This window comes from Coffea arabica, chromosome 3e (genome assembly GCF_036785885.1).
Source record: "Coffea arabica cultivar ET-39 chromosome 3e, Coffea Arabica ET-39 HiFi, whole genome shotgun sequence".
Classification (NCBI taxonomy): domain Eukaryota; kingdom Viridiplantae; phylum Streptophyta; class Magnoliopsida; order Gentianales; family Rubiaceae; genus Coffea; species Coffea arabica.
Window position 1 is genome coordinate 20,131,022 of NC_092315.1, and position 12,377 is coordinate 20,143,398.

Below are 12,377 nucleotides of genomic sequence, written 5' to 3' on the forward strand. Positions count from 1 at the left end.
CAGATACGTTTTCTCTCATAACAAAACTCACCTCTGTTCGATTATTTATTTCCCTTGCTGCTACAAATAATTAATCTTTGTACTAGTTAGATGTTAAGAATGCATTCCTTCATGGAGATTTGTAAGAAGAGATTTATATGGAGCAACCACCTGGGTTTGTTACTCAAGAGGAGTCTGGTAAGGTTTGTAGACTCTGAAAGTCATTATATGACTTAAAACAAAGTTCTCGTGCTTAGTTTGAGAGATTCAGTGAGGTGGTTCAAGAGTTTGGCATGAAAAAGTGTAATTCTAATCATTCTATCTTTTATCAACAATTTGAAGTTGGTCATATTCTACTTGTTGTTTATGTTGATGATATTGTTATTACTGGTAGTAACATTGCAGGTATTGCAGCTCTTAAAAAATTTTCTTTAATCGCGCTTCAAGGATTTAGGTATGTTGAAATACTATTTAGGCATTGAGGTTATAAGGTATAAACAAGGTATATTCTTATGCCAAAAGAAGTATGTCCTTGATCTTTTGAAAGCAACAGGAAAGTTAGGTGCTAAACCATGTAGTGGAGTAATGATCCCCAACATGCAACTTATAGTAAATGCTCAGATCCTAAAATGTACCGGGGATTAGTGGGAAAGTTGAATTATCTTACTGTGACTCGTCCGGACATTGCATATCCGATTAGTATTGTGAGTCAATTTATGTCCTCACCAAGAACCACCCATTGGACAGTTTTAGATCAAATATTATGTTACCTTAAAGGAACTCCAGGATGTGGCATACTATGTACTAATCATGGCCATTCTCATGTTGAATGCTTCTCAGATGCGAATTGGGTAGGTTCTAAAATTGATCGAAAATCTACAATTGGATATTGTGTTTTCGTTGAAGGTAATTTGGTATCATGAAAAAGTAAGAAACAAAATGTAGTGTCTCACTCTAGTGCAGAGTCTGAATACCGGTCTATGACACAGTCCACTTGTGAGTTTATATGGATACATCAATTATTGTATGAGGTGGGAATCAATAATTCATTTCCAATGACATTATGGTGTGACAATCAAGCTACCCTTCATATAGCATCAAATCCAATTTTTCATGAGAGAACAAAACATATCGAAGTTGATTGCCACATTGTTCGTGAAAAAATTCAACAAAACCTGATCTCAACCAGTGATGTGAAAACTGGAGAGTAGTTAACTGATATTATATTTTCACTAAACCTCTAAATGGTCTGAGAATTGATTATATTTGTGGCAAGATAGGAATGATCAACATCTATGCTCCATCTTGAGGGGGAGTGTTGAAGATATGTGATCTGATATTGTAGAAATCATAGATATATGATTTGATTTGATATTATAGATATTAGGAAAGATTTGATTTGATTACATTTGATTTGCTTTAATTATAGTATCAGATATTAAGAGATTTGATTAGGTTATACATTGATTTAGATTAACATGATTTTAGAATCTAAATTAGGTTACACTTGTGTATATATATTTGTATATTGTGTAGTCTAAAGGTGCAATGAAAAAGAATGTTTTCTCTCCTTTTTTAGTTTTCAAATTCCAAATGAGGAATTAGAATGTGATTAATAAATAAAATTGCTAGGCTCGTAATTTCATAACTGTGTTGACTTGCAACGGAGGCCCCTATAGCTTAGTGGTAGAGCGTTAGTCTTGTAAATTGAAGGTCCATACTTCGATCTTGCATGGGGGCAAATGGAGAATTATCTTATTTTGTTTTTCAAGAAAACTAGTAATTTGCCAACAAGGATATTGGAGATTGATTTGCATTTACACTATAATTTGTTAGACACTGTATATGTATGTTAATCTTAACTTTAAAAATATAAAACTGAACTGACTTTAGATAATGACCAAACTTTACATATGGTTATTTTATGAACTTCAAAAATTTTCATTTCCATTATTCAAATTTAGAATGCGGTAGTACCTCTCTCTCTCTCTCTCTCACAGCAGAAATATATTTATAATGTGTCCAACATCATTTTTGATCACCCTCAATAAAATAAACACAAAAAAGAAAAGAAGAAGAAGAACAACAACAACAACAACAACAACAAAACTTCTGAAGCAATCCTCTGAAAGTGCATTCTTTGAAATTTGTTTGGGTGCAGTTTTTGCTATTGTTGTACAAAATAATCTCTTATTAGTTAACCAAGACCTCAAAAAAGCCATACAAAAGCTAGCCTTTTCAATTGAATCAAACATTTGATATTCTATAATTTCATTAATCAAGAGCTTATAATTCAGGAATATTGCATTCTGGTGAATCATTGTTTCACTCTTAAGCAAAATAGAGAAATAGAGAAACCACAATAGATTAGCCTTTTGTTAGTTTCTCTATGAATATATTTATGTATCATCATGAATTAATAAAAAAAATTCTAATATTGTACATATTCTAGATGATTTAACACATACTACCAAGTAGTAGCACTGGTTAAAGGTTTGAAATGCAACGATAGTGGACTTTAAGGAAACAAATAGAGACATAACTAAAAAAAATTAATTTCCACAAAGAATCATTATTTTCAAGTTTGACGCCCCCAACCTTGTAATTTCTTTACGTCAATGTCCGTACAAAATGTCTAGAGGGGTTCCCAAAGGCCAACATATAGTTGAGGACAAAGAACCATGTTACGAAATACATTTAAAATCTTTTTTCCCAAACAACTAATATTCAATTTTATTAATCCACTTAGTTGTAATTGAATTCACAAAAACATTTGTTTATAATTTTTTAATTCAAAATGCCACAAAAGTAAAATAAGAATATGAAACGAGGATCAAATATGTGAAATGTCATAAGAAGAAAATATAAGTTGGATTATATTAAATTCCTATGTGGTGTGTATAACTTCAATTCAAATAGCATATAAAATTGTTAGATAAGTAAATAAGCACAACAATTTAGGAATTTTTTCATAAGCATAAAGCACATTAATTTAGATCATTATTTCACCTTTTTAATTTTATGAAATTTTACACCTTCCCACTCATCAGAATTTTGATCATAGATTTGGCCAAAACATTTTAAACAGTGATGAAATAGGTCATGAATTAGGAAAAATAGGGCTAGAAAGTGGAAGAAAGGCAATCAATAGGATGGAGAAAGTATGCCTAGAGAGAATAGATAGGGTTACAAGGGTAGGAAGGAGGTAAAATTATGGAGTGAAAGAAGGGGATTGTAGAACTGGCAAATGCAGGCGATGACTTAGAACGGGATTGTATATTTGATAGTTTTGTGGCGTTGCTTGGCATGGTCCGTGGTGATGTTTGACTTGATCGGTTAGGACTTGAAGCTTCCGTAGAAGAGCTCGCTGGGATTTCATTATACCTTTGGAATTCTTAATGTATTTCCTTTTTAAGTTTATTAATAAATTGGGGCTAGCATCCCACTCTCGTGTATGAGGTTTGCCATGAAAAAAAAAAGTGAAAGAAGAGGGTTATGAGGCTCGCACGATGAAAGGAAAGAGATGGATTTCAAAGATGAAGAAGGTAAAGTTGATGGATAAGAGGAATACACTAAACAAAGGAAAATAGTATCATGGGAAAGAATGGAGATGGGTCCTCCCACTTATAATTTAATAAAATATATTATATACCTATCTATAGTATGAGTTGAATAATGTGATGTTTTGTTGTGCAAAAAGGATGAATTGTTATTATCAATTCATTATGGTCTAATGGTTATTTCTTGTGTTAGTTTACTTTTTTTTTTTTTTAAGAAGAAGCCCCAAGCTCAGAAAGGGATGCCACCCCCTAGTTTATTTCATGAATAGAAGATACAAAGAGCAAACGAAAGAAACAATCTGTTACAAATTCTAGCCAAAGCCTAGCTTCACCGTTGGTCATTCCCTAGTGTCTAGTGACAAACAACCTTGAACTTCCCTAGGTAGTATATGATTAGCTTCAAAAACCCGACTTCCTTGCGCACTCCTCCCCGCCAAACAATCAGCAACCGTGTTAACTTCGTGGTAGATATGTCCAAACGAACTCGATATCTTGTGCAACAACCAATGTATCTTCCTCACAACATTCACCAGAGGCCACTTCCCCATCCTACCCGACTTCACTAAGTGTACTAAAACCAAAGAATCAACCTCCACCACAATTCCATGTAGTTATCAAAACAAATCGTCAACCCCTCCAACAATGCCATCCCTCTGCCAACACCACATCAAGCTCCCCAAACTCTTTATAAAAGGAAAAAACCACTCTGCCCTCTAAACACCTCAACACCCCTACCCCTTGCCATCCCATTAACAATGCTCACATCAATATACAATTTAAACTTTCATTCTGGTGGCCATTTCCACGACACTGCCATAACCCTTACCCTACAATATGTATCAGTTATAAGCTGCACCCAAAAACAATCCATGTCACCATTGCAATGGCCTCTTGATATTTCTTGGCTTGTCCTAACAACGTCAAAAATGCATCCACCTCCTTAATCACACCAGATGCCGAGAAAATTAGACCCTAAAACCTAGATTTGTTCCTTCCTTTCCACAAAACCAACAAATCACCAAAGGAATAAAACACTTGATATGATTCACTGACCTAGGCTTCCTGGAGAGATACCAAGAGATGAAGGTCTTAGCTAAGCCCTCACATGAAATAGAGTTAATTCCAAATAAGCACTCGAAATATATCCAAACCTCCCTTGCCACGGCACCACGAACAAACAAATGATCCACCATCTCCTTCTTCGCCAAACAGCAGTCATATCTAGATGCCATAACAATCCCTTGCCAACGTGTGAGGGCATCCACTGGAAGATAATTGTGTAGCAGCCACCATGCAAAAATTGAAATTTTCAAGGGGATGGCATTATTCCATAAAATGCTATGTACTTGCAGCCCATTTGTCTCTGCCTAATACACTCCCACGCCGAGGACAGTGTGAACTTTCCAAAGAAAGATTGGGACCATGCAATCTTATCCTTACCAGTTCAACCACATCTTCTGGTAGCCATAGTCTCAACTTACTCACATTGCATCCTTCTTAATCAAGAAACTCTGCAACTAGAAAGTGGGTTGTGGCGTATGGGATGGAACCAACTGACACAGGGAACCTCCTCACACCAAATGTCCCTCCAAAAATCCACAAATCGACCCCCTAAACTCCATTAAATTTTTGCCTCAACAATCTCCCGAATGCCCATTAAGCGCTTCCAGGGGCCCGTCGGATTACACGTTTGAACAGGCAATGGATGATGCCCAACTATATATTTTGAGAACATGAAATCTGGCGATGCGGAATCCCGTTGTTGCATATGCCACCATAATTTGCAAGAAATAGCTTTCACCATATCCTCCAAAGCTCTAACACCCAACCCCTCTCCTAAGTGGAGAAACAGATCCTTTCCCAGGCCATCCAATGTATTCTACTCTCTTCCATGGACTTATCCCATAGGAAAACGTTAAGCAATCTTTCCAGAGTCACTATCATTGCCTTTGGTGGTCTAAGAGCTTGTAACAAGTATAGGGGCACAGAATTAAGCACGTGTCTAATTAAAATCAACTTGACCCCCCATAGACAGCATCTTCGTGCTCAAATGAAAAATTCTCGCCCGCACCTTAGCCAGAATTCGACAAAAAAATTATAGGTTACCCTTTCTCTCACTATCAGTACCCCAAGATAAGTAAATGGCAACCACTTGTGTTAGTTTACTTAATTTTTTTCATTTATTATAGGTTGTTTATAAGAAACAATAGCAATTAGTATAGATTTTCTGTTGTACCAAATATGGAGAAATGGATTCAAAAGATCAAAGCAATTTTTAACATTATTTCATATTCAATTTCTTTTACTAAAATTAAAAGAATTTAAGTTAGTAAAGGTGTGTAAATTATAGGGTGTATGAATATTATTACTTGATAAGAAATTTAAACAAATTTGGTCTGAAATTTTGTTTGGATTTTTCATGTTACAATACCAATTATATGAAAAGATTCAATGCATAATACTCTTCTTCAATTTACTTCAAAGTTTGTTAGAAAAGAAATAAAATAAAAAACTCTTCCCCTATTTTGATTTGTCAAGTTCATCTAGAGGAAATATGTTTTTTTCCCTTACAAGTTTTTGTTCACTAATTTTGTGTCTTCATATTAAAATTCAAGTTTTGGCAGAATTTGAAATTTTCAAACACATACTTTTTTAGTGAACAATGGCAGGAAGTAACATTATTGTCTTACAAAGAAATTTGTGTTTTTAATTTTTACTGGTCTTCAATGAGTTTAAGGAACCCGAATGGATTTTTTTTCATAAGTTTTATATTTTAATTTTGGACTTTATAATGACGTCAAATTTGGATTTATAAATAATAGTTTTAACTTTTTATTTGCACTAAGGATAAACTCGTTACACATATTGTGAAAGTATCTAGATGATTTTTCATATAACACAAGTATTTTGAAAAGTACAATAAAATTATTTCGAATGTGGTATGTTAGTCAGCAGGTGGAGCTATCAATGTTATGGCATGTTAATGGGGGCGCCTGTCACTTCTGGTATGACAATTGGGTAGGCAGTGGTGCTTTATTTCTCAGCTCGACAGTTATCCCCGATCTCTCCTTTGGGGACTTTATCACAAATGGAACATGGGATGCCCAGTTGCTATCGCGGGCCTTACCACGAGGGATCGTTCCCTTAATCTTACAACATCCGATACCTGAAGGTGGTCACGCAGCTGAGCCTGTGTGGATGCCATCAACATCTGGGAAATTCACGCTAGCGTCGGCTTTTGGGGAGGTTCGCCAAGCCTGCAACATTTCTGCGGTTCTATCACACGTCTGGCATCATCGGATACCATTGAAGGTGTCTTTCTTCATGTTATGCTTGTTGAGGGAAAGGTTGCCGGTAGCGGATGCCCTCTGCCAACTAGGTTTTCAAATGCCGTCGAAGTGTCTTTGTTGTCGGAGCCCATCTTGCGAATCTATTGAGCATGTGTTTGCAACGGGACAGGTTGCCATGGAAATCTGGGGATATTTTGGGGGTGTGTGTGGTGTGGCTGGTACAGGATCCTTACTGTGAGCTCGGATGGCAGCATGGTGGTTTGTGGAGCAGCGATCGGAAATGAGGCACTTCTTGTTCAAAATTCTTCCTAGTCTCATCTGCTGGCATATCTGGAAGGCTAGGAATAGAGCCGTTTTTGAAGATAAACCCTTGCAATCGGCAGATATTGTTCGGGCCATATTCAAAGAGGTGAAGATGCTAGCGGAGATTCAGTTTAAGGGCAAGGTTGGGGTTAATACGTTTCTTCAGTTGTATGAATGGTCCTCTCACCCAGCGCACACGTTTGGCTTCCAATTGATACGTTGGGCAGTTCCAGAGGTCGGGAGGCTAATGTTGAATACGGACGGGTGCTCAAAAGGTAACCCGGGTCTGGGCGGTGGTGGTGGTGTCCTACAGGATTCGTCAGGAAGCCCTCTATTTGCTTTCTCGGCCTTTCTGGGGGTTACCTCTAGTTTACGGGCGGAGACTATGGCCCTGTTGATTGGGCTTTGCGAGTGTGCTCAGAAGGGGTTTGGTACTGTGGGCGTCCAGCTAGACTCCTTGGTCTTGGTGGGGATTCTGCGGAAGAAGTTTCAGTGTCCTTGGCATGTCCGGCGGGAGGTGGGGCAGATTTGGCTGTTGCTGGATGAATCCCCGCGGATAATTCATTGTTACAGGGAGGCGAACAATGTTGCTGACATTCTATCTAATGTGGGAGTAGCTCACCCTGAGCATAAGGTTAGGGTTTATGACCACATCCGAATGATTCCACAGACGGCTCGTGGTGCAATCCGGCTAGATAAACTAGGAGTGCCTTCAATTAGGAAGTTCAGGATGTTATAGGGTTTGGGTTTGCGTAATTTCTGCTACTATTGTAAATTTTGGTTCGAATCAATAATATTGCTACATTTATAAAAAAAAAAAGAGTTTAAATGAATAAAGATACATTTGGATGGTTGTTGTTTTCAGGAGGGGCTTTAAAAAAATACTTACTACAAATATTTTTTTAGAAAAACCAACTTTTAATGGCTATTTATAGAAAAACACTAAAGATAGTAGAATTACATAAAATTTACATTTTTTTAAAGATAGTAGAATTGCATATAATTTACATTTTTCTTTCAAGATTGCAATTCGAAGTTTTTATTTGTCCAAAAATGTCTACAAGGTGATGAAACAAATCGTGAACACTAAAAAAAATATGAAAAGGGAACTGTGAAGTCGAAGGATGGAAATTTGTGGTTGAGGGAGAGCTAAGGTTGCGAGATGAATAGTTTTTTTTTCTTTTTTTAGTTTATATTATGTGATTAAAATGAAATATTTCAATATAAATTAAATTAAAATTACACTCTCCATGACTTCCTTACAAAAAGACAATCTCGAAAGGGAAAGTGACTATTCTTGAAACTTACTTTTGAATTGCCTAAGAAAACTAAGGAAATAATCCCTCTTAGCAAATAGAATCCCCATTATTTTTCATTCTAGAAATTTTGAATTTTTTAATTCCAAAAATTTTTATGCCTTTTTATTGGTTGGTTTAAAGGATGCCCATTTATTACGTCTTATTATTTCCAAACCTTGATTTTTTTTATTCAATTAAATTTGAAAGGCTAAGATATCGTACCATGTAGACACCAAATTTTTTAGCATAATTTACTATTTATTTCTTAGTTTTTATTTGTCGTGTTAAGTTTTATTCACTTTTTAGTTTTTTATTTTTTATTTTTAAGTTTCTAACATAAAATTTGGAAAAAAAAAGAAGAAAAATGTTCACAAAATATGTTTATTTCTTTTAAATTCAATCTTTTAGCATTTTATTTATTATTGTTAAGTTACTTTGAAAAAAGAGAAAAAAGAGAAGAAAAACGATGAAAAATGGAAAATGAAAAAAAGGAAAATGGAAATTGCACTTTGTTGCTTCTAGTTTATTTATTTTTATCCAATGTTAATTAAATTATTTTTGTTATTTATTTTTATTATCAATTTTGTTTTCAAAAAAAAAAAAAAAGAAGAAGACCCGCGGCATGCAAGCTGCGTATTTTCGCAGCTTGCAAAGGACAACCGCATGCCCCATCGGAGGGCTGGATTTCTAAGGAAGGGACAAACCCCTCATCCTCACCTTTGAGGTGAGGGTTTAGGAGATTGGGGGCTCATATAAAAAGGAAAAGAAAACAGCAGAGAGAGGGGAGGTTTTTGAGGGTGACGGCGGAAACAAAAAGTGGAGAAAGGGCTTCGGCTGTGGAAAGGAAGAGAGAAAAAAGCTGAACAAAGGAGAAGGGAATCAAAAACAAGAAAGGGAGACTGAGGAAGGGTAAAGAGAAACGGGAAAAATCTGGGCCAAAGTCCGAGAGAGAGAGGAGAAAAGAAACGACGGCTAGAGAGGGGGAAGAGTTGGCAACAGAGAGCTCTGTGAAGAAAGAGTGAAAACAACCGAAGAGAGAGCTGAGGGTTGGCGACGGCTGGTGAGGAAACTAAGAAGAAAAACCGAGAGAAAGCTGTAGAGGAGGAAGGAGACCTGAACCAAAAAGAAAGCTTCGACCGTGCATTGAGGAGGATCATCAAGTTGTGGACCGAAGGTTTTCACCATTTTCAGGACTCCCTGGGTGTTGTTCTGTGTCCAAAGCCCTTGCTGGGAAAGGTAACTCATCTTTGTCTTTCAGTTTAGCAAAGTCTTCTTATTTGAAGATTCGGTGATTCCTATGGGAAAGCTTGCAGCTTTTTCTAGTGTTTTTATTCTTGGTTGCGTTTATGGGTTGCTGGCTTTTGATGGGTATGATGTTATGCCCCTACTCCTAGATCCTCTATTGTGGTCAAGTCCATCAGGTCACCTACACGGGATCTGCGCATACAACTTCCCTGCTGCCACAGGAGCAAACATTTGGTTTGCCACGGCAGAATCGATAGATCCTTTTCTTTCTCTGTTTTGTTGGGTTGTGACCTGGGATTGTTAGGGGGAGTAGTTTGAGCTCCTCGGTAATGTTTGCTACCATAGGTGAGTCCAGGAGATAGCCAAAGGTCGAGAGAGATGATTCGTTTCTGTCATTCCCTTACGTTGCCGTGCACTTCGCAGACCAAGTTTATTCTTTGCCCTTGCATTTCATTGACATACTGTGTGTATGACCACCGCAAGTCCTTTCATCTTTGCCGCATTTCATGCCCTGCTTTTTCATTCAGTTTATGGGGGTTAGATGATCATGCTTAGGCATGCTAAATGACAATAAATTGAAGCTGCAAAATTTGCAGCAGAACGGAAAAAAAGATAGTTCTCGCATTCCCTTTGCTGTTTTCTCACCTGCACTTGCTCATCATAAGTTTCGGCCATTCGTTTTCGCTAGTTGGGGTTGCATGTTTGGGGTGTTGGAGTATTGGTTGAAAGGAATTGGATAAAGGGGGTGTTGGGTGTGTATGTTTAGGGGCTTGGATAGGTTTTACTTTGCACAGGCATGTTTCGGTTTGGCATAAGAAAATTGCAGAAAGTTTGAAAATACTGCCATTCGATGCTTGCTAGATTTCTTTTCCGTGTGAATTTCTAGAGTTTAAACATAAACTTTTATGTTGAAAAGTTAAAAGAAAGCTTGGTTATCTTGTTACCTTGATTTATTTGTCGTTGGAAGAGACGTGAGCTGCATTTGAATGAAAAGGAGATTGCATCTAAGAACTTATTTGCAGAAGCATAAGCTACGTGGGTTGCCTGCATTTTGCATGAAACAAATTCTGAAAAATTACACTTTGGCCTCTCAAGTCCCCCCCTTGATTCTATGGCCCAATTACATTCCAATCTCTTGCAATTAAATCCTAAATTGATTGCAACTTGAACCGCTATTTGGCCTCTTACTATTTTGGGACTTTCGAAGTGCTTAAATGTTCTAATTGGACTCACATGACTGACCAATGTTTGCAATTGGATCCCTTTTACATGATAATTTGCCTTGACATGTTTTCAGGTGAATTGTGGACAATTTTCAATGGGTTTCTAGGAATAAAATCATGAAAGCTTAATAATTTGGAAGAATTTATAGTCTTGGTTTCGTTTGATTTAATTTTGCTTAGCTAATCTTGTTATTTTAACTCTAATAAATAATTTTCCATTCTTCTTTTTGTGATTTTTGCATTTGATTGTGATGGATTCCACCTTAAACCATTCAATTTAGTACTCCATTTTAGACTTTTGAAACTTTTATCTGGAACCGAGTTTGCCTACACATGCACGGTTTATTCCATGTTTAATGTTCATTTCGTGCTTAATTTTCATCTTCGTGTTTAATTTTTGCTTCATGTGATTATTTGATAATTAAAGTGGTACCTTGACCTTTTTATTATTTTGGAGGGTAAATTAGTAAGTTCACTTCGTTAGGGCATCGATTCAAGAGAGGTACACTCTATCCTTTATTTTGACCTTATTTGACCCTATGTGATCCAATGTGCTAAGTGAAAATTGCATGTCTACTTCGCTTTCTTTGCCTTTCCTTAATTCCTTTCATTTATTTCATTTACTTTTGCTTTTATTTAAGTTATTCTTCATGGGGTATGTGTACACCTCTTGGCTTGTAATAGATAGGGCCTGGCGAGCAATTTTGTCCATTTTTTCCCTTCCCCTTTTGTTTTAGTTAGCAAATGTAATAGGTTCATTAGATTGATTGCTTGTCTTTGTTGCTACGTGTTAATTTGCTTTATTAGGCTTTTGCATCTAGTCGAGCATGCTAAGTATTATGTGCTATGTGTTTATATGTGATTGGCATGTCTACTTGCTTTCTATAGTTATAGATGAATGTGATGGATGAATGCACGTCACCACACTAGTCCAACGCTAGTTGTGGCTCATTATCCCGTTTTTCACTAGTTCAACGCTAGTAGGAATTCGTAGATATGGGTTAGCCCAACGCTAGACCCTTAGGGATTTCCCTTGCTAGTTAATACTTGCATGTTTCACTACATTTCTTGTATTTTTCTTAGTTTTCTAGCATTTGGTATGCTCCTCCAATCCTTTCCCCTTCATTTTAGGTTTTTTGCATCTTCATGCTAGTTATATGGTACATTTCCTTGAGGGTCCCCTTTCGATTAGGGAAACGAGCGAGTGTGGCTACAAAATAGCCTTAGCACGCTAGTTCTTCCTTCTAATCAAAGGGAAAATTAAGGTCGTGAAATTAGGAGTCATTCCCGTACCCGACTTGATGCATTCCTCTAGGTTCATACACTTTCATTCTCATCATGTCACTCCCTCACTTTCTTTATCCACATTTTTCTCACTACTTATATTTTTCTCACTCCACATGCCATGTTCACACACGTCTCCTCTTTCCCTTTCATTTATTTATTTTCTACCTCACAAAATTGCACCCAATTGCACTT